At 44.0% G+C, this 16787-nt stretch overlaps 1 long non-coding RNA gene across 1 annotated transcript; it reads right to left on the bottom strand.

The window, feature by feature from the left end:
* Positions 1–472: 472 nt before the first annotated feature.
* Positions 473–1850, bottom strand: LOC307162588. The gene is made up of 3 exons (XR_013821943.1): positions 1617–1850; positions 1462–1531; positions 473–656 (listed from the first exon to the last, which is right to left on the bottom strand). It is a non-coding gene; the product is annotated as an uncharacterized lncRNA (long non-coding RNA).
* Positions 1851–16787: the final 14937 nt, after the last annotated feature.

The raw sequence follows: 16787 nt of genomic DNA, 5'->3' as shown, positions 1-16787 counted from the left end.
TCTGTATGAAACCCATTTTGCATATTCTTTCAGTATTGATATTCAATGTCTCTGGCTCCTGGCTGGCTCGCCAATAATTTAACCCTTATTATGAGGTAGTAGAAATAATGTACATAGGTTTAATAGTCTAAAGTAGACGTAGAGGCTATCATGAATACGATTTGGACCAGAATCAGAAGACGCTAAATTGTTATGAGCCTGAGAATTGAATATCAATAAAAAAAAAAAAAGAATGCCACACCAGAATGACAGTTTAGATAACCTGTATTAAATTCACAGGGTGGAACATACATACAAAAAACACATTTATGAAAAAAAATAAACTAAAATAATAAAGTGCTCACGTAAACAAAACGAAACCCTCTTTTTTCAGTATCTTTGAGCTCAGTTCGTCCTCAGTTCAACTTGCCTTGGTTGACAAGAGTTCAGTTTCACATTGGGGCCCCTTTTTTTAGAGTTAGTCCTACCACAACGAAGATGAAGAGGATGATCCGGGCAGTTCGTCTAAAGCAATTTGATTCATTGTCAAACACGATTGGCTCGCCACCCAGCCACCCGGACTGGGAATCAATGAATCTCTGGAAGAACGTCTGGATCTGTATCACTCCATGGAAAGGATCTCTGCACGATGTTCCCAACTCTTACCAAAACCTGACCTATAAATAAGGCCAAATCATTTCTCTCAATTACCATTCAATGAATAAATGGACTGCTACAGGCTACTACAAAATAAAATGAGATAATATTTCAGTACACCCATAATGCAATATAAAAATCTTTCTCTCGTTGTACAACAGCTCTTATGTTTCTTCTCAGGTATCAAAACTATATGAATTTCTCTCTAGTATCAAAAGTAAATTTACATAAATTGCATCCTTCATAAAGACACATTTCAAATTCAAGTTTTATGAAACCTTACGGTAGTAACATTAACAGTATGAAGAATAAAACTGCATGAATTGCATGTAAACATTAATCAAATTGTATCACTTTAAATTAGAGGCATTAAGGCGTTAGTGTGCTTATTTATCCCCCTCTGCACCGGTAACAGTGGAAAGAATGCACTAAAAATGTACCTCTTTAAGCTTCAGTGACCACAATTAAATCCACAATTTTTAACATCATTATTTAACAAACTAACTATTTAACAACAGTATGAAAAGTTAACATTTCTTTTTATAACCCACAAACAAAATAATTTGTTGGTTTCAAAGACATTAACCAGTATTTCGCTAGCCTATTGTGGCTAATTACCTTATTAACATATGCACACAGCAGGCTTTACACCTTTAGCTTTACACGATGAGCACCTTTGCACTGATTCACCCATTAACACAGATTAACACAGATGCTAGCGAACTCATAAACTCAGCAACTAGGTTAAATACAAAAATGGGCATCAAAAGCCTGGCCTGTTAGCATGAATATTAGCGAACTCAGATGCCTAGATAAACAACTCACCATTTTAACGGAATTCACTGCCTTTAGCTCCGTGACAACAATGGATTCAGGCACAGCTTTCGTTTACACTCTATATTACATCAAGGTATAGTCAGTATAAGCAATAACGATTACAGAACTTGTTTAAATAACTCCATATTGTTTTCTCATCTTACCAAGCAGATAACGCAGCCTCCTATGCTCAAGTGCAAGCGCCAAAAGAACGTGCAGTGAAGCGAAACTAGAGGCGTAACTGTAACGGAGCCTAGCTGGCAGCTGATTGGTCAGCTCAGTGCCTCATAGAATTCACCCATTGGATCACTTACAAGTCCATCAAAGATACAAAATTAAAGTTAACCCTTTCATGACTGGGTTAGACAGCTAAATAGGGTTTCTCATTATTAAACCTGGCTACACAATGTTCAGGGCATGAATGACACACATTTTGCCACTGTTTCAGGCTTATGATTCAAGGTTGTTAAAGCAGGGGACAACAACCTGTAAGTTAATGCTGTTTTCAAATAAAACGGTAAAAAAATGACTTTTGTATTGCTTATTTGTCTTAATTTAAATGTTCTAGTTCAGCACATTCAATGAATACAAAGGTTTAGTTACTTTAACTTAAAATAGTAAGTGGAGTTCATGTGACAAGACAATTAATGTTACAAGAGATTGTAAGTGAAATCAACTTATTCAATATTTCTCTCAATATTTCTAGTTATGAATCAGATTGGCAAATATATCGAAAGTTGAGAAATTATGTAACTAAATAAACATAAAGAAAAATAAATTGTATTATACAAATTTGATTATAAATGAGAAGTATGACAATAAGAAATTATGGAATGTCTTAAACAATATGTTGGGAAGGAAAGCTAAATCTATCCCAGCATTTATTGAATCAGAGGGTTATTTCATTACAAAGCCAATTGATATTGCCAATCATTTAAATAATTATTTTTGTGATAAAATCAATAAATTAAGGGGTGATATGGAGCAAACTGGAAATATAAAAGCAGAGGTCTTAATAAGGAACAGCATTATGCAGGAAAAGAACTGCAATTCTGGTATGGACAATATTGATTCTAACTTGTTTAAATTTGTTGCTAGTTTAATTGCTGTTCCTATTACTCATATTTTAAATTTGAGTCTAAATAAAGGGGTTTATCCTCAGGCTTGGAAAACAGCCAAAATTGTACCATTACCAAAAAATACATCTTCAACTTTCTGTGGACCCAACTGTAGACCGATTAGTCTGTTGCCTGCGTTAAGTAAAATTATGGAGAAGTTGTTGAACAAATTCAGAAATATTTTTCTGATCATAACTTAAATACAGAATTTCAACATGCCTATATAGCAGGTCATTCGACCACCACTGCTATGACTCAAATGGCAAATGACTGGTTAACAGCATTAGATAATAAAAAGTTGGCAGGAGCTGTACTGTTAGATTTTAGCTCTGCTTTCGATTTGATTGATCACAAACTTCTATTAAGCAAATTGCACTTTTATGGTTTCAGCTCAACAGCAACAATTTGGTTTCAGAGTTTTTTAGGAAATAGGAGACAAACTGTTTTTTTCAAAGGAAGTTTTTCACATGAAAGAGCAGTTGACTGTGGTGTACCACAGGGAAGTTGCCTAGGACCACTCCTGTTTTCTATATATACAAATGACTTGCCATTAGTCTTAAAGAAAGTAAAAATAGCTATGTACGCTGATGACTTGACTATCTATTCATCTCAAGAAACAATTGAAGACCTTGAAATTGTGTTATTGGAAGTCTGTAGTAGAGTGGGTTACAAATAATAAGTTAGTCTTAAATGTTGGCAAGACAAAAAGTATTGTTTTTGGTACCAGACATACACTCACCTAAAGGATTATTAGGAACACCTGTTCAATTTCTCATTAATGCAATTATCTAATCAACCAATCACATGGCAGTTGCTTCAATGCATTTAGGGGTGTGGTCCTGGTCAAGACAATCTCCTGAATTCCAAACTGAATGTCAGAATGGGAAAGAAAGGTGATTTAAGCAATTTTGAGCGTGGCATGGTTGTTGGTGCCAGACGGGCCGGTCTGAGTATTTCACAATCTGCTCGGTTACTGGGATTTTCACGCACAACCATTTCTAGGGTAGATGGTAGAGTCAGAATTTGGCGTAAACAGAATGAGAACATGGATCCATCATGCCTTGTTACCACTGTGCAGGCTGGTGGTGGTGGTGTAATGGTGTGAGGGATGTTTTCTTGGCACACTTTAGGCCCCTTGGTGCCAATTGGGCATCGTTTAAATGCCACGGCCTACCTGAGCATTGTTTCTGACCATGTCCATCCCTTTATGACCACCATGTACCCATCCTCTGATGGCTACTTCCAGCAGGATAATGCACCATGTCACAAAGCTCGAATCATTTCAGATTGGTTTCTTGAACATGACAATGAGTTCACTATACTAAAATGGCCCCCACAGTCACCAGATCTCAACCCAATAGAGCATCTTTGGGATGTGGTGGAATGGGAGCTTCGTGCCCTGGATGTGCATCCCACAAATCTCCATCAACTGCAAGATGCTATCCTATCAATATGGGCCAACATTTCTAAAGAAGGCTTTCAGCACCTTGTTGAATTAATGCCACGTAGAATTAAGGCAGTTCTGAAGGCGAAAGGGGGTCAAACACAGTATTAGTATGGTGTTCCTAATAATCCTTTAGGTGAGTGTATTTTAAAAACATTTGTATTCAATTATAATTAAATTATCTTTATTGAGAAAATATTTCTTGTATTTATTCATACTGTACTGCAAAGTAGCTTATCTGTCATACTGTTTAACTTTGTTAGTGTTGCCGCACTATCCTGATCATTATAGCACTGAATAGGAACAACCAAAGGTCTTCTATATAATTTAAAACACATACCATGATGACTAGACCTTGGTTAGGTGTTCTTATAATGGATACAGTATGGGGGACAGCAAGCAAATATTGATTATATGTCAGTTACTGCCTTTTGCCTTTGCACGACTCCTTATTTTTGGCACATGATACAAAGGCAGAGTACAGTAACTGCCAAACAAGGGTCAAAGGTCAATTTTGAGCTCAAGATTTTTTGCATACAAACATTTCTTCATTATAGCAACTAGTTGTCAGATTTTGGGAGTCCTACATATAATACTTTTGTCTGGACAAAACAGAAACTTTAAAGTCATTTTTCTCTGTTTCACACTCTAGCGAGTTAAGGTCTTTTGCCTTTGCAGGGCAGTATTGCTCAGAGGTTTGGTCATGTGCTGCTGTGACACATATAATAGATTTACAAATGGTCCAAAATAGAGCAGCGCGATGTGTACTTCAGTGTCCATTCAGAACTAATGTGAACTGGATGCATAACACACTGTCCTGGCTAAAGGTAAAAGAAAGATTTACAGTTTCCTTGCTAAATTTAGCAAAGAACATTATTTTAACTAAATTACCAAAAGGACTTTATAGTAGGCTATGCTTTAGTTCTGATGAGCACCATTATGCCACTAGACATGCTACAGAGGGTAGGTTTATACTACCCAAAGTAAAAACAAATTATGGAAAGAGGACTATGTTGTATAGAGCCATGTCCGGTTGGAACACTTTGCCCAGATACATTGTTAATGCACACAGTAAACATCAGTTTAAAGTCCTTTTAAAAAGGCATTTGATCATAAATTAAAATGTATTGCAAATGGTAAATTGTTATTCCACTATAAATTCTTGCTTACAGTATCATGACCAAATTGTATTATTGTAACAGAAGATTATTTCATATCTCAGAATTATGACTAAACTAGGTCTGGTGTATATGAGTGTGTGTTTGGATCTGTATGTAGGTATGTGTGAGTAGGGGTGTGGTGTTTTTAATTGCATTAGTGTTTTGTTTTGCAAAATATAATGCATTGAATATTTGTGTAAAAGTCTTGTAAGCGGCATGTTGGATTGTATCGACTCCAGGAAGAGTAGCTGCTCGTGTGCAGCTAATGGAGATCGAAATAAAAAAAAAATAAAAAAAAATAAACTTGGCATTCAGTGTTTTGAACTTAAAATAATAAGTCTACCCTTTCATGCATTTAAGATAAATGCACTCAAGTTGTCATAACCCATTACTTAAAAGTTTTTAAGGCAACCGGTTTCCTCAAATTTTTTAAGTGAATTCAACTTATCCGGGCTTACAGTGTGTCAGCATTCCACCAACAAGTTTTATTATTTTGGAATCTGGCACACATGCATAATTTTACACCCCACAATACTCCTTTGTGGAATAACAGATATATTTTACATAGAAACAAGTCTCTATTCTACGAGGACTGGTTAAGCAGGAATATTTGTGGACTTAATGGATGAGAATGGTAACATCTTGGATTACAATACCTTCACTCTAAAACACGGATTTGCCTGTCATCCAAAACAGTTTTTTACAGTAATTAATGCAATACCCTCTGGTATAAAAATGTTAATGAAATGTTCCTTATCATACTCTAAAATTACGGCAGTCCTTCCTTCCCTATATGTTGGCGATATTGAATTTGAAAATAAACTAGTTTGCACTAACAAATACATAAGACAAGTTATCATCCAATCTTGCTACCCATATCAATAAATTAGACCATACATTTGATAAAGATACTGTCAAATATTTTAGAACAGCTTATTTAAGATTTCCTCTTCCCCCCAAAGCAAAAGAGACAAACTTTTAAGATTTTAAATGCAACAAATTTCTGAATTTAAAATTTAATTTTGAAAATGTGCCTTGTCATCTTTGTAAATGTCTCTCTGAAGATACAGAACATATATTTTTTTCATGTAACTTTTCTAAATCTTTTTGGAGAACATTGCAGGACTGGTTGATATGTGGTGGCTGATAGTTTCACCTTCACCTTACAAAATACAATGTATGGGATGACCAAGGATTGTTGTAGGTCATTTGATTAGATTAATAACATTATATTATTGGCAAAATACTTTATACATAAATGTAGATTTTTTAAATCCCCTCCTTTGTTTATTATATTCAGAAACGAATTAAAATACTTCTCAGATGCCCTCTCTAAAATGGAAAATCGAAGTGCAATAAAAAATTATCTGTTAGTATTGTATAACCTGTTTTAATTGTTTTTCTTTTTTTCTTTTCTTTTTATTTTCTTTTTTTCTCTTTACTTATGTTGAGCCTTCCACGCCTGTATTTTCTTTGTATAATAACTGTTTTGGTGCCATTTTGTTGTATGCAGATTTTGTATTCAATAATTTTTTTTTTTTTTTTTTTTAATGTAAGTAATTGTTTCAAATTCTATTTAACCAATTTAATAATTAAACAAATAAAAGTTTGCTGGAACAGTTACCAGGAGAATTCCAAAATAAGGGCGTAAGTCAAAGGCACATAAATGCCAGAATGTAAAATTAGTTATTTTATGCATTTAAATAGGCTATGTGGTAACACTTATCAATAAGTTGCTGGCTGCAGTTCACCGGTGTCACCGGTGTTATTGCAGCCTGGTCTCATTGTTAATACGTAGTATTAATACGTAATTTTCAAAGATAGAAAACGTGTTGTATGTTTTGTACGTTTGGATAGATGCTGAAACATATGATATGGACGTATCTGCAACAATTAAACGTAACATTATTACGTTTTTACAGCTACAAAACGTTAAATATTTACGAATCTTTCATATCATTAAGATATCAGTATAATTTATATTTTACCGTTTTATAGATAAATGGAAGATCCAATTAACCCTACTCCCAACCTAAACATAACGTTACCCATTTTATATTGAATATAAAAAGGATAAAACGTACAGAGATGTGTAGGGAAATCGCAATTTTATTAACAATAGCCTATAGCATTAAAAGATTTTTTTAGCAGCTAATCCTACTCATACCCCTAAACCTACCCATAACAATTTCTTAAAACTACATAGGCTACAATTATGAAGAAAAACAACATACGTGTAATCACAATAATTTATTTATTGCGAAAATGTCAAAACCAGTACCAAAAGTCGTTCACATGACGATGTGTTGCAGTCACAGTCCTCTCTTTGGTCCGTGTACGTTTTGATAGTTTGTTTTTTCGTTTGAACCACAAAACAAAATAATGAGAAACCACCTATTTTTCGTTTGTCGTTTCAAACCAAAAACAAAGAAACGGTAAAAAAAGAGCCGTTCTCCCGTTTTTGGTTCTGAATCCAAAAACGAAAAATGACAAAACCAAAATCAAATAACGGTCCGATTTTGGTTTTTTGAAATTCCTTTTTCCATTTTTCCGTTTGAAGATCTACATTAAAACATAGATAGGTTGGCCACGTGACCCGGAAGTAATAGTAAATATGGCCTATCAAAATAAAAGCCAAGCTTTTAGAACGGTCATAATATGCAGCACTAACGTTATACCAGAGTAACGTTAGAAGAAGAAAAATCAGTTAATAAATAGGCTTAAATAAACCTGGACCGGATTAAATATGTTAGCAACAGTAGTTCCCTTTCAGTCGCTCACGTTCGACGTAACGTCGACGTGACGACGTAATTGGGATCACTTCAGGGAGCCCTATCAACTTCGAGTGTCTACAGAACGAGCCAATGAACGTTGGCGTGCGTGAATCGCGTCACGAGCCCCCGCCCTGCAGCGCGGGTATAAACAGGAAGCGGGCGCACGCACACATTGTCTTTCACTTTGGAGCCGAGCTTCTATGAGACTTTTTGTCTATCAGAATCAGCTGTTTGAAGACTTCAAAAGAGGATCATCTCTCTGTTGCTGTGTTGGTGTGACGGCGCGATCAGTGGTGGCCGCGAGCATTGCAGCTCTCAACTGCTGTTTTCACAGCACTGTGTTTGTGTCTGTGTGTGTGTGTGTCGGTTCGGTGGGCGTTTCCCCTGTGTGTGCATTCACACTGCGGCTACCCCTGGGTGCCTCAACACAAAGAGAGTTTTTCAAATCCTTTTTTATTTTCAACTAAAAGAGCAACACAAGCGTGACCCTGCGTCTTTTTCAAGATGTCATTCCGCTTGTGCGTTTCTGGGTGTGGTCGTTCCCTGGCGCCAGCAGATGGCCACAAGAGTTGCCTCTCGTGTTTGGGCATTCAGCACGCTGAGGCAGCTTTTGTGGATAGTTCATGTTCCCATTGCGGGAATATGACTATCACAGCGTTAATATCGAGACTCGCTTACCTCAAGGGAGGTGCAGTCCCCTCGCCTATGCCCCGATCTAGAGTCTATTCTGCCCCGCAGAATAGACCTACTTTGGCGCATGACCAGGGTGATCTGAGGATTACCGTGAGGGCTTCCCCGTTGAGTCATTCTCCGCGGGCCCCTCATGCCTCACATACGCTGCTGCCATTGGAGCCCCTTAGTGAACGTCTTGGTCCTTCCCCGGAACGACCAACCGTTTCCTTTGGGGCCCCAGCTGACGATCAGATGTCGATCGCAGCATCGGAGGGGGAGCTTTCCTCTGGAAATGACGACTCGGCTGCGTTGCCCCCCTCGGGGTGTGTAGCGTTGTCCGAGCCAGATCCAGAATGGACTGCTATGCTTTCTCGGGCCGCCGAGAAGGTCGGGCTTGCGTGGAATCCTCCACCACGTCCCGAACCTTCTCGGTTGGACGATTGGTTTCTCGGGGCGGGCCGTGCTGGTTCTCAGTGCGCCGCCCCGGTACCTTTCTTTCCGGAAGTGCATGAGGAGCTTTCTAGGACGTGGAAGGCACCGTATAGTGCCCGAAGCCGTTCTAGTGGCTCCTCACCCCTCGCCACCCTCGACGGCGGGGCAGCTAAGGGGTATGTGGATATCCCCCCAGTGGAGCGGGCCGTCGCGATGCAACTGTGTCCGGCGTCCGCTTCCTCTTGGCGGGGTAATCCACGCCTCCCGTCCAAGGCCTGTAAGTTTTCGTCCGGTCTAACGGCGAAGGCTTACAAGGCCTGTGGACAGGCTGCTTCCGCCCTCCATGCCATGGCGCTCTTGCAGGTCCACCAGGCCCAGGCGCTCATGGACATGAACGAGGGTGGTTCTGACCCAGAGCTCCTCCGGGAGCTCCGTGTGGCAACCGACCTTGCCCTCCGGGCGACGAAGGAAACCACACGTTCAGTCGGTCAGGCGATGTCCACCTTGGTGGTCCAGGAGCGCCACCTCTGGCTCAACCTGGCGGATATGAGGGACACCGATAAATATCGGTTCCTGGATGCCCCTCTTTCCCAGGTTGGGTTGTTCGGCGACGCGGTCGAGAGCTTTGCCCAACAGTTCTCGGCCGCACAGAAGCAGACGGAGGCCATCCGACACATCCTGCCCCGGCGGACCGCTGCCGCTCCCACCCGTCCGCTGGCCGCAGACCCTCCGTCTACTCGTCGCCGAGGTCGGCCTTCTGCGGCGTCCTCCGCTCCCGCCAGGCCCCAGCAGCAGCAGCCATCATCCAGGCCTCAGCGCGGAGCAAGCCGCAGGAAGTCGACCCCGCCCGTCCAGGCCGCTGCCAAACCAGGAGGCAAGCGACGGTGCAAACGACCCTGAGACGGGCGGCCCAGAGGTGGATCAAGTTGCTCTTCAGGAGATGGCGAAGGCGCCACTCCTTCCCCCGGTGGAGGGCCGGGCGTAGAATCTTTTGTTTCCTTTTCTTTTTGTTCCGCCACTGACCCACGGGTCAGTGGTACCCACATTTTCAAAAAAAGAGCAATTTCTGAAACCTCTGGGCCCCAAGAGGGCGCGCTTGGCAGTCGACGACGCCGCCATGCCTTGTCACTCCCGAGCCCCTCTTTCATCGCCAGCGAGCAGCAGTGGCTGTGTTCCGGACGTGCTGTCGCCTCCACACACTCACTCTGCCCTTCGACGGAAGCAGGTATGTGCTGCACCACACACTCAGACCCCACTTCGGGCCGCTGTGCCGTCCGAGTCGGGTCCCTGCATTCCGCCGCGCTGCCCCACCCCGGGTACGTCTGTGGTGCCGTTAGTCCCGCTTGCTCTGTCTCTGGGAGCCTGGTTAACGCTTCCCAGCCCGTCTCGCTGGCTCATCCGTACCATCAGACTCGGCTATGCGATTCAGTTCGCCCGGCGCCCCCCTGCTTTCAAAGGCATCCTGTTCACCCGTGTTCTGGCGGACAATGCCCCCGTGCTCAGGGCGGAGATCGCAGTCCTACTGGCGAAGGACGCGATCGAGCCGGTCCCTCCAGCCGATATGAAGACCGGCTTCTACAGCCCGTACTTCATTGTACCCAAGAAAGGTGGTGGGTTACGACCAATCTTGGACCTGCGCGTCCTGAACCGGTCCCTTCACAGGCTACCGTTCAAGATGCTTACGCAGAAACGCATTTTCAAATGCATCCGTCCCCAAGATTGGTTTGCAGCGATCGACCTGAAGGACGCGTACTTTCATGTCTCGATTCTCCCTCGACACAGACCGTTTCTCCGCTTTGCGTTCGAGGGACGGGCATATCAGTACAAGGTCTTACCCTTCGGGCTGGCCCTGTCGCCCCGCGTCTTCACGAAAGTCGCGGAGGCGGCCATTGCTCCCATGTGCGAGCGTGGTGTTCGCATCCTCAACTACCTCGACGACTGGCTGATTCTGGCCCAGTCGAGAGAGCAGTTGTGCGAACACAGGGACATGGTGCTCAGTCACCTCAGCCACCTAGGGCTTCGGGTCAACTGGGAAAAGAGCAAACTCACCCCCGGGCAGAGGATCTCTTTTCTTGGTATCGAGTTGGACTCGATCAACATGACAGCGCGCCTCACCGAGGCCCGTGTCCAGTCAGTGTTGAACTGCGTGAGCACGCTCAGACGCAGAACAGCGGCACCACTGAAACTGTTTCAGAGGCTCCTGGGGCATATGGCATCTGCAGCCGCGGTTACGCCGCTCGGATTGCTTCATATGAGGCCGCTCCAACACTGGCTCCACGATCGAGTCCCGAGATGGGCGTGGCAGAGCGGCTCGTGCTGGGTCCAAGTGACTCCGCACTGTCGCCAAACTCTCAGCTTGTGGTCGGACCCTTCGTTCCTACGGGCAGGTGTTCCCCTGGAACAAGTGTCCAGGCACTCTGTGGTCTCCACGGATGCCTCTACCACCGGCTGAGGGGCCACGTACAACGGGCATGCAGCTTCAGGTCTGTGGACGGGGCCTCAACTGCATTGGCACATCAACTGCCTCGAGTTGTTAGCAGTACGTCTTGCACTGAGCTGTTTCAAAACGCTGCTACTAGGCAAGCACGTACTGGTCCGTACGGACAGCACTGCGACCGTTGCGTACATCAACCGCCAAGGTGGTCTACGCTCCCGCCGCATGTCACAACTCGCCCGCCATCTCCTCCTCTGGAGTCAGAAGCATCTGAGGTCGCTTCGTGCCGTTTACAATCCGGGCCTGCTCAACCGTGCAGCCGACGAGCTCTCACGGCAGCAGGTGCTACCGGGAGAATGGCGACTCCATCCCCAGGTGGTCCAGCTGATTTTCAGGCGCTTCGGGACCGCTCAGGTAGATCTGTTTGCCGCCCCGGACATGTCTCATTGCCAGTTGTTCTATTCTCTGACCGAGGGGACCCTCGGCACGGATGCTCTGGCACACAGCTGGCCCCGGGGCCTTCGCAAGTATGCGTTTCCCCCAGTGAGCCTTCTTGCACAGACCTTGTGCAAAGTCAGGGAGGACGAGGAGCAGGTCTTGTTAGTTGCGCCGTATTGGCCCAACCGGACCTGGTTCCCGGAACTAGTGCTCCTCGCGACAGCCCCTCCCTGGCCCATTCCTCTGAGAGAAGACCTGCTCTCTCAGAGACGGGGCACCTTATGGCACCCGCGTCCAGACCTCTGGAAACTCCATGTCTGGTCCCTGGACGGGACGCGGAGGTTCTAAGTGACCTACCCCCTGCGGTAGTTGACACTGTAAGATTAATAAGGGAATTAGAATCAATATAACTCAAAGGGGATTGAATTACAGGGAATAAGAACCGAATTAATATGCAAATTATTCAGAATTAATATTTAACACTTTATCAACTATTCGTCCACCGATAAGTTGAGATTAGGGTCTTTTATCAATTCTGGACAGAATATTATCCCGTGGCCTACGGTAATAATATCATAAAGTTATGATAACTGATTAATATGAGCAAGGTAGCAAAATCTACAGTTTAAGGCAGTAACTTGTAAGCACACAGCACAAGACGCTTGTATGTAAAATCAACCAAGACTTTATTGAACTACTCTAATACACACAGACTAAACTAACGAAAACACACAAACATTCATTCAAACAGTGACAGAGAGTGATGTTATTAACGGAGGGTGAATGGAGTCCCAAATGTCTAGCGTTAGACACTATTTCTTGACCGCAACCTGAGAGAATCAACCTACTAGCACTTTAATCTTAGTTCGTTTTCTTAATAAGATTTGCACCAGTTCAGCCAGAATTAGGAGATATTGTGTACTTGCGTTTAGATGCTCCTGAGCGCGTGCGTTCCCTGTGACGAAGTTGCTGGAGAGGGAATCTCTTCGGCGCTGATTGGCTGGCAGTCGGTCGATGATGCGTTCTGAGGGACAGCACTCGATGGTGAGTGGTTGGTTGGCTTGCCGGGTGGCGCTTCGTTCGCGGGATTTCCTGGATTGCGGTTGCTATGCAACGGAGTTTCATCTGAGTCTGGAGCGACTCTGAGAGGGGTTTCTTTGACGAAGTTCAACGAAGGATCTTACGGAAGAGTTGATGAGTTTTGCGTGAGCTCTTGGTGGTTTGAAGAGTATGTAAGCATACACGCTGGACGATGGAAAGGTCAGCCAGAGCAAAAGTCACTGCAAAAGCGAGGCACAAGGCAGGCAAAAAGCAAGGCAAAAAGCAACGCATAGCTGCTTGTCATTGGGTTATAAGCGTGTCCATCTGACCCGTCCTTCCTAGTGCGACAGCCAATCAGATATTGTCTTGGGCGGGACCTACGCCCCGTTCTCCGGTTCTTGCATGTAATTAGCGTAAAGTCCACGTGCTCACGTGTGCCCAAACTCCTGAGAGTTTAGTTAAACGCTTTAATAAGTAAACTTAATAGTTTAAATATGGTGCATCCTACACACATCTACTTTATATCAAAATTCTAGAAATCATTTACCCATCAAGTAGGTACCAAAATACATATACTTCCCATAGTTGAGGTGGAACTAAATAAGGATTTCGCTGTGATAAGTGTTTAACACACAAAATTAACTTCAGTAATATACAGCATACATAATACAGAGAATACACATGTATGAGGCAACTTCTGGTGATTAGTTCCTATAACTGAGGTAGAAAACCTTACAAATAGGCTGTAATGAAAGTCAAACACACAGAAAGAACTCCACAGGTTACATAAAATATACATGATACTTAAGATATATGTGAGTTAAATACTGGTGATCAATTCAGCTTATTGAAAGCAATTTTGAGACCGTTGTTTGTATTAAACCACAAGTGGGTTAATTTCAGTCTATTGGTTTTGGAGACAAAAGTCTCTGGAATTTACAACTGCAGAAAGGGGGGTGTCCCCTGGTTGAGGGTTTCTGGTGATTCTGGGCCATAAGAATGCTTAGCATCCTTCGTTTCCTGATAAGGCTGTGGATTTATGCATTGGGGTCACCACAGGGTTTCTTGACCATTTGGTCGTAAGTTTGGGGAACAAAGGAATCTTTTCCTGCTGTCCTGGCATCGCTGGTTTGAGATTAGACACGCACAACAAGGGGAAGGGGGGTGACATCTCCTTTAGCCATCTCGGCACCATGACTGTGTTTTATGACTTACTAATGGTTCACTGGGGAATCGTTCCAAACTGTGGAATGTGGTGTTGGGTTCATATGAAATGGACTGTTCAAGGATAATCCTACATATTCCCCCTTTCGGTCGGTGATGTTCCAGGTGAGGACATCGGCGAGCGCTGGATAAAATAGGCAGAGAGAGAGAGACAACCACACATACAAACACAACACAACACTCCATCACTTAGCTGAGTTCTGGTGCAAGATTTCGCTTTTGAGAATATTGTGGGTCTATGGCGCGACAGGTTAACAATTATGATGATGATGGTGGCTTTTCTTGATTACCCTAGTTTTGGTTGTGTGACGCACGGGTAGAGGCGTAATCTCAATTAAATTGGTCGAGTTCTCAGATCGGGATCTGGTTCTGCTCGCTCGCATTGAGTCTTGTTCTACATCGGTTGCGAAAGTGCCATGACGGGTAGCTCACAGGACTCTGCAATCCACGTTTTTGCACAGTGGACGTAGTGAGTCAATCCTATCGTCAGGCCCTATACCAAGTTTTTGTAGGTTTAAGATTGTTTAGGTGAGAGGAGTGGAGAGTGGAAGAGAAGGAAGGGAATAAAGAAAGTGAGCATTAGTAATGACTTCTAGTAATTACTTCTTGTTAGTGGGGCAATCTCAAAAGAGTGGGTGCATATCATTTGAACAACTCTGAGTAAGGTGTTTATGAAGACAATTGAGCGTTTCATTAAATGGGGTGTAGTGTGTGGTGTAATTGATCTGTGTCAGTCACTTTTGGTTTCCCCCTTTTCTTGTCTGTTGGAGCCCAAGTGCCCTTTTATCTGGTTTCGGTGGACCCAACGTAGGACTGGCTCATTGCGCTTTTGGCTCATCTTGATTCGGTATGCGACAGGTGAGAGCTTGTCCACGATTTCATGGGGTCCTGTCCAGCGAGGCAGGAACTTCTTTGACAGGCGATGGGGACCCGATTGTTGTGACTGCACAAAACTGTAGTACCACACTTTGTCTCCGATGTTGAATTCTTGGTGAGAGGCCTTCTGGTCGTAATAGGCTTTGCGACCTTCTGCACTTTTCTGTAGTTGTTGTTGCGTAAAGGCAAAGGCGGTTCTTAGATGGCGATGCAACTCTTCAAGATACTGGTGGGTGGTATATGCCGTGACAAGGCTCATGTCACCTGGCTGGTAGAGCAGGTGGAGCGGCAGTGTCATTTGCCGTCCCGTCATTAGCTCAAAGGGTGGCACCCCGGTGGACTTGTTAGGAGTTGCTCTGATAGCCATTAGCACTAGCGGGAGCTTGATATCCCAATCCTTTTGGTTCACAGACACATACTTCTTTAGCATGCTGACCACGGTTCGGTTGGAACGCTCCACTTGCCCAGAGGCGATAGGGTGGTGGCTGATATGAAGCTTGGCCTGTATGCCCAGGAGTTTCCAGACTTCCTGCATGATTTCGGCAGTGAAATGTGTTCCGCGGTCAGAGTTCACTCTCAGCGGCAGTCCAAATCTTGAAAAGATATGGTTCATTAGGAGGCAGGCCGTGGTTTGAGCTGTATCATTGGGAGCGGGAAGGCACTCTACCCATTTGGTAAATTCACAGACGACGGTGAGGAAATATTTGTTACCCCTTGTTGACCTTGGTAGGGGTCCGACCCAGTCGATTTGGAGGTCCGACCATGGGAAGCACATTCCTTTTCGCTGTAGTGGTGCTCTGTGGTTCGGGTTCGCCGGTTGGAATTGGCAACACACCAGACACCCTTTTACATACTCTGCTACATCTTGCTGCATGCCAGGCCAGTATGCCACTTGTCTTAGCGTTTCGTAAGTGGCTTTGGCGCCGTGATGTCCGGCACATGGTGCATCATGGGAATGTGTGAGCATCACCCCCCTTTGGCACTGAGGGACAACAAGCTTGGGCGTAGTGAGTTCATCAGGGGCATATACCAGTATGCCATGTTTTAGATGTAGCATGTGCAGGAGTGCATTAAGATGCCGGAGGTCAGAGGAAGCAGCAAGGTCAGAGGTGGTTATGGGGTTTGATTGTGGGTCAGAGAGGTGATTAACAATAGTTTGGATGGCTGCATCCGAAGTTTGGAGAGTTATTATGTCGTCATTGGAAATTTGGTGTGAGATGCTGATTTGGGAGGAGGCGGGGTTTTGCACGGCTTGTGTGTGCTGGTGGCGTGTGATGACAGAAACACATGGGCTGGGTGGGAGGGGTGTAAAAGTCCAAGGATCACCATGTAGCGCGCCAGCTTTGGCAAGGGCATCAGTTTGGTCGTTGTAGTCTTTGTCTTGCCCTGGTTGCCGTGAGTGACCGCGGACCTTTTTCCAATAGACGAGCATGTCGTGTTTCGTTACTATGTCATCGCATGCTTGGAAGAGATCTTGATGCTTGACAGGTTTGTTGTTGGATGTTTTGAACCCATTCTGTTTCCATATTGGTATGTGGCATGTGAAGCTCAGTCGAGCATAGTTTGAGTCAGTACAGATGAGGAGTTCTTTGATGTCGTGAGACACAGCAATTTGGAGGGTGATGAGGATGGCTGCTATTTCTGCATATTGTGATGTGTGAGGGCCCAGTTGGAGCCGTTGTGGTGGGCAGGTTGTCGTTGAGCCAGACCACACCTGCTCCC

This window comes from Squalius cephalus (genome assembly GCF_949319135.1).
Source record: "Squalius cephalus genome assembly, chromosome: 8".
NCBI classification, from domain to species: domain Eukaryota; kingdom Metazoa; phylum Chordata; class Actinopteri; order Cypriniformes; family Leuciscidae; genus Squalius; species Squalius cephalus.
This window is presented reverse-complemented; position numbering and strand designations above follow the sequence as displayed.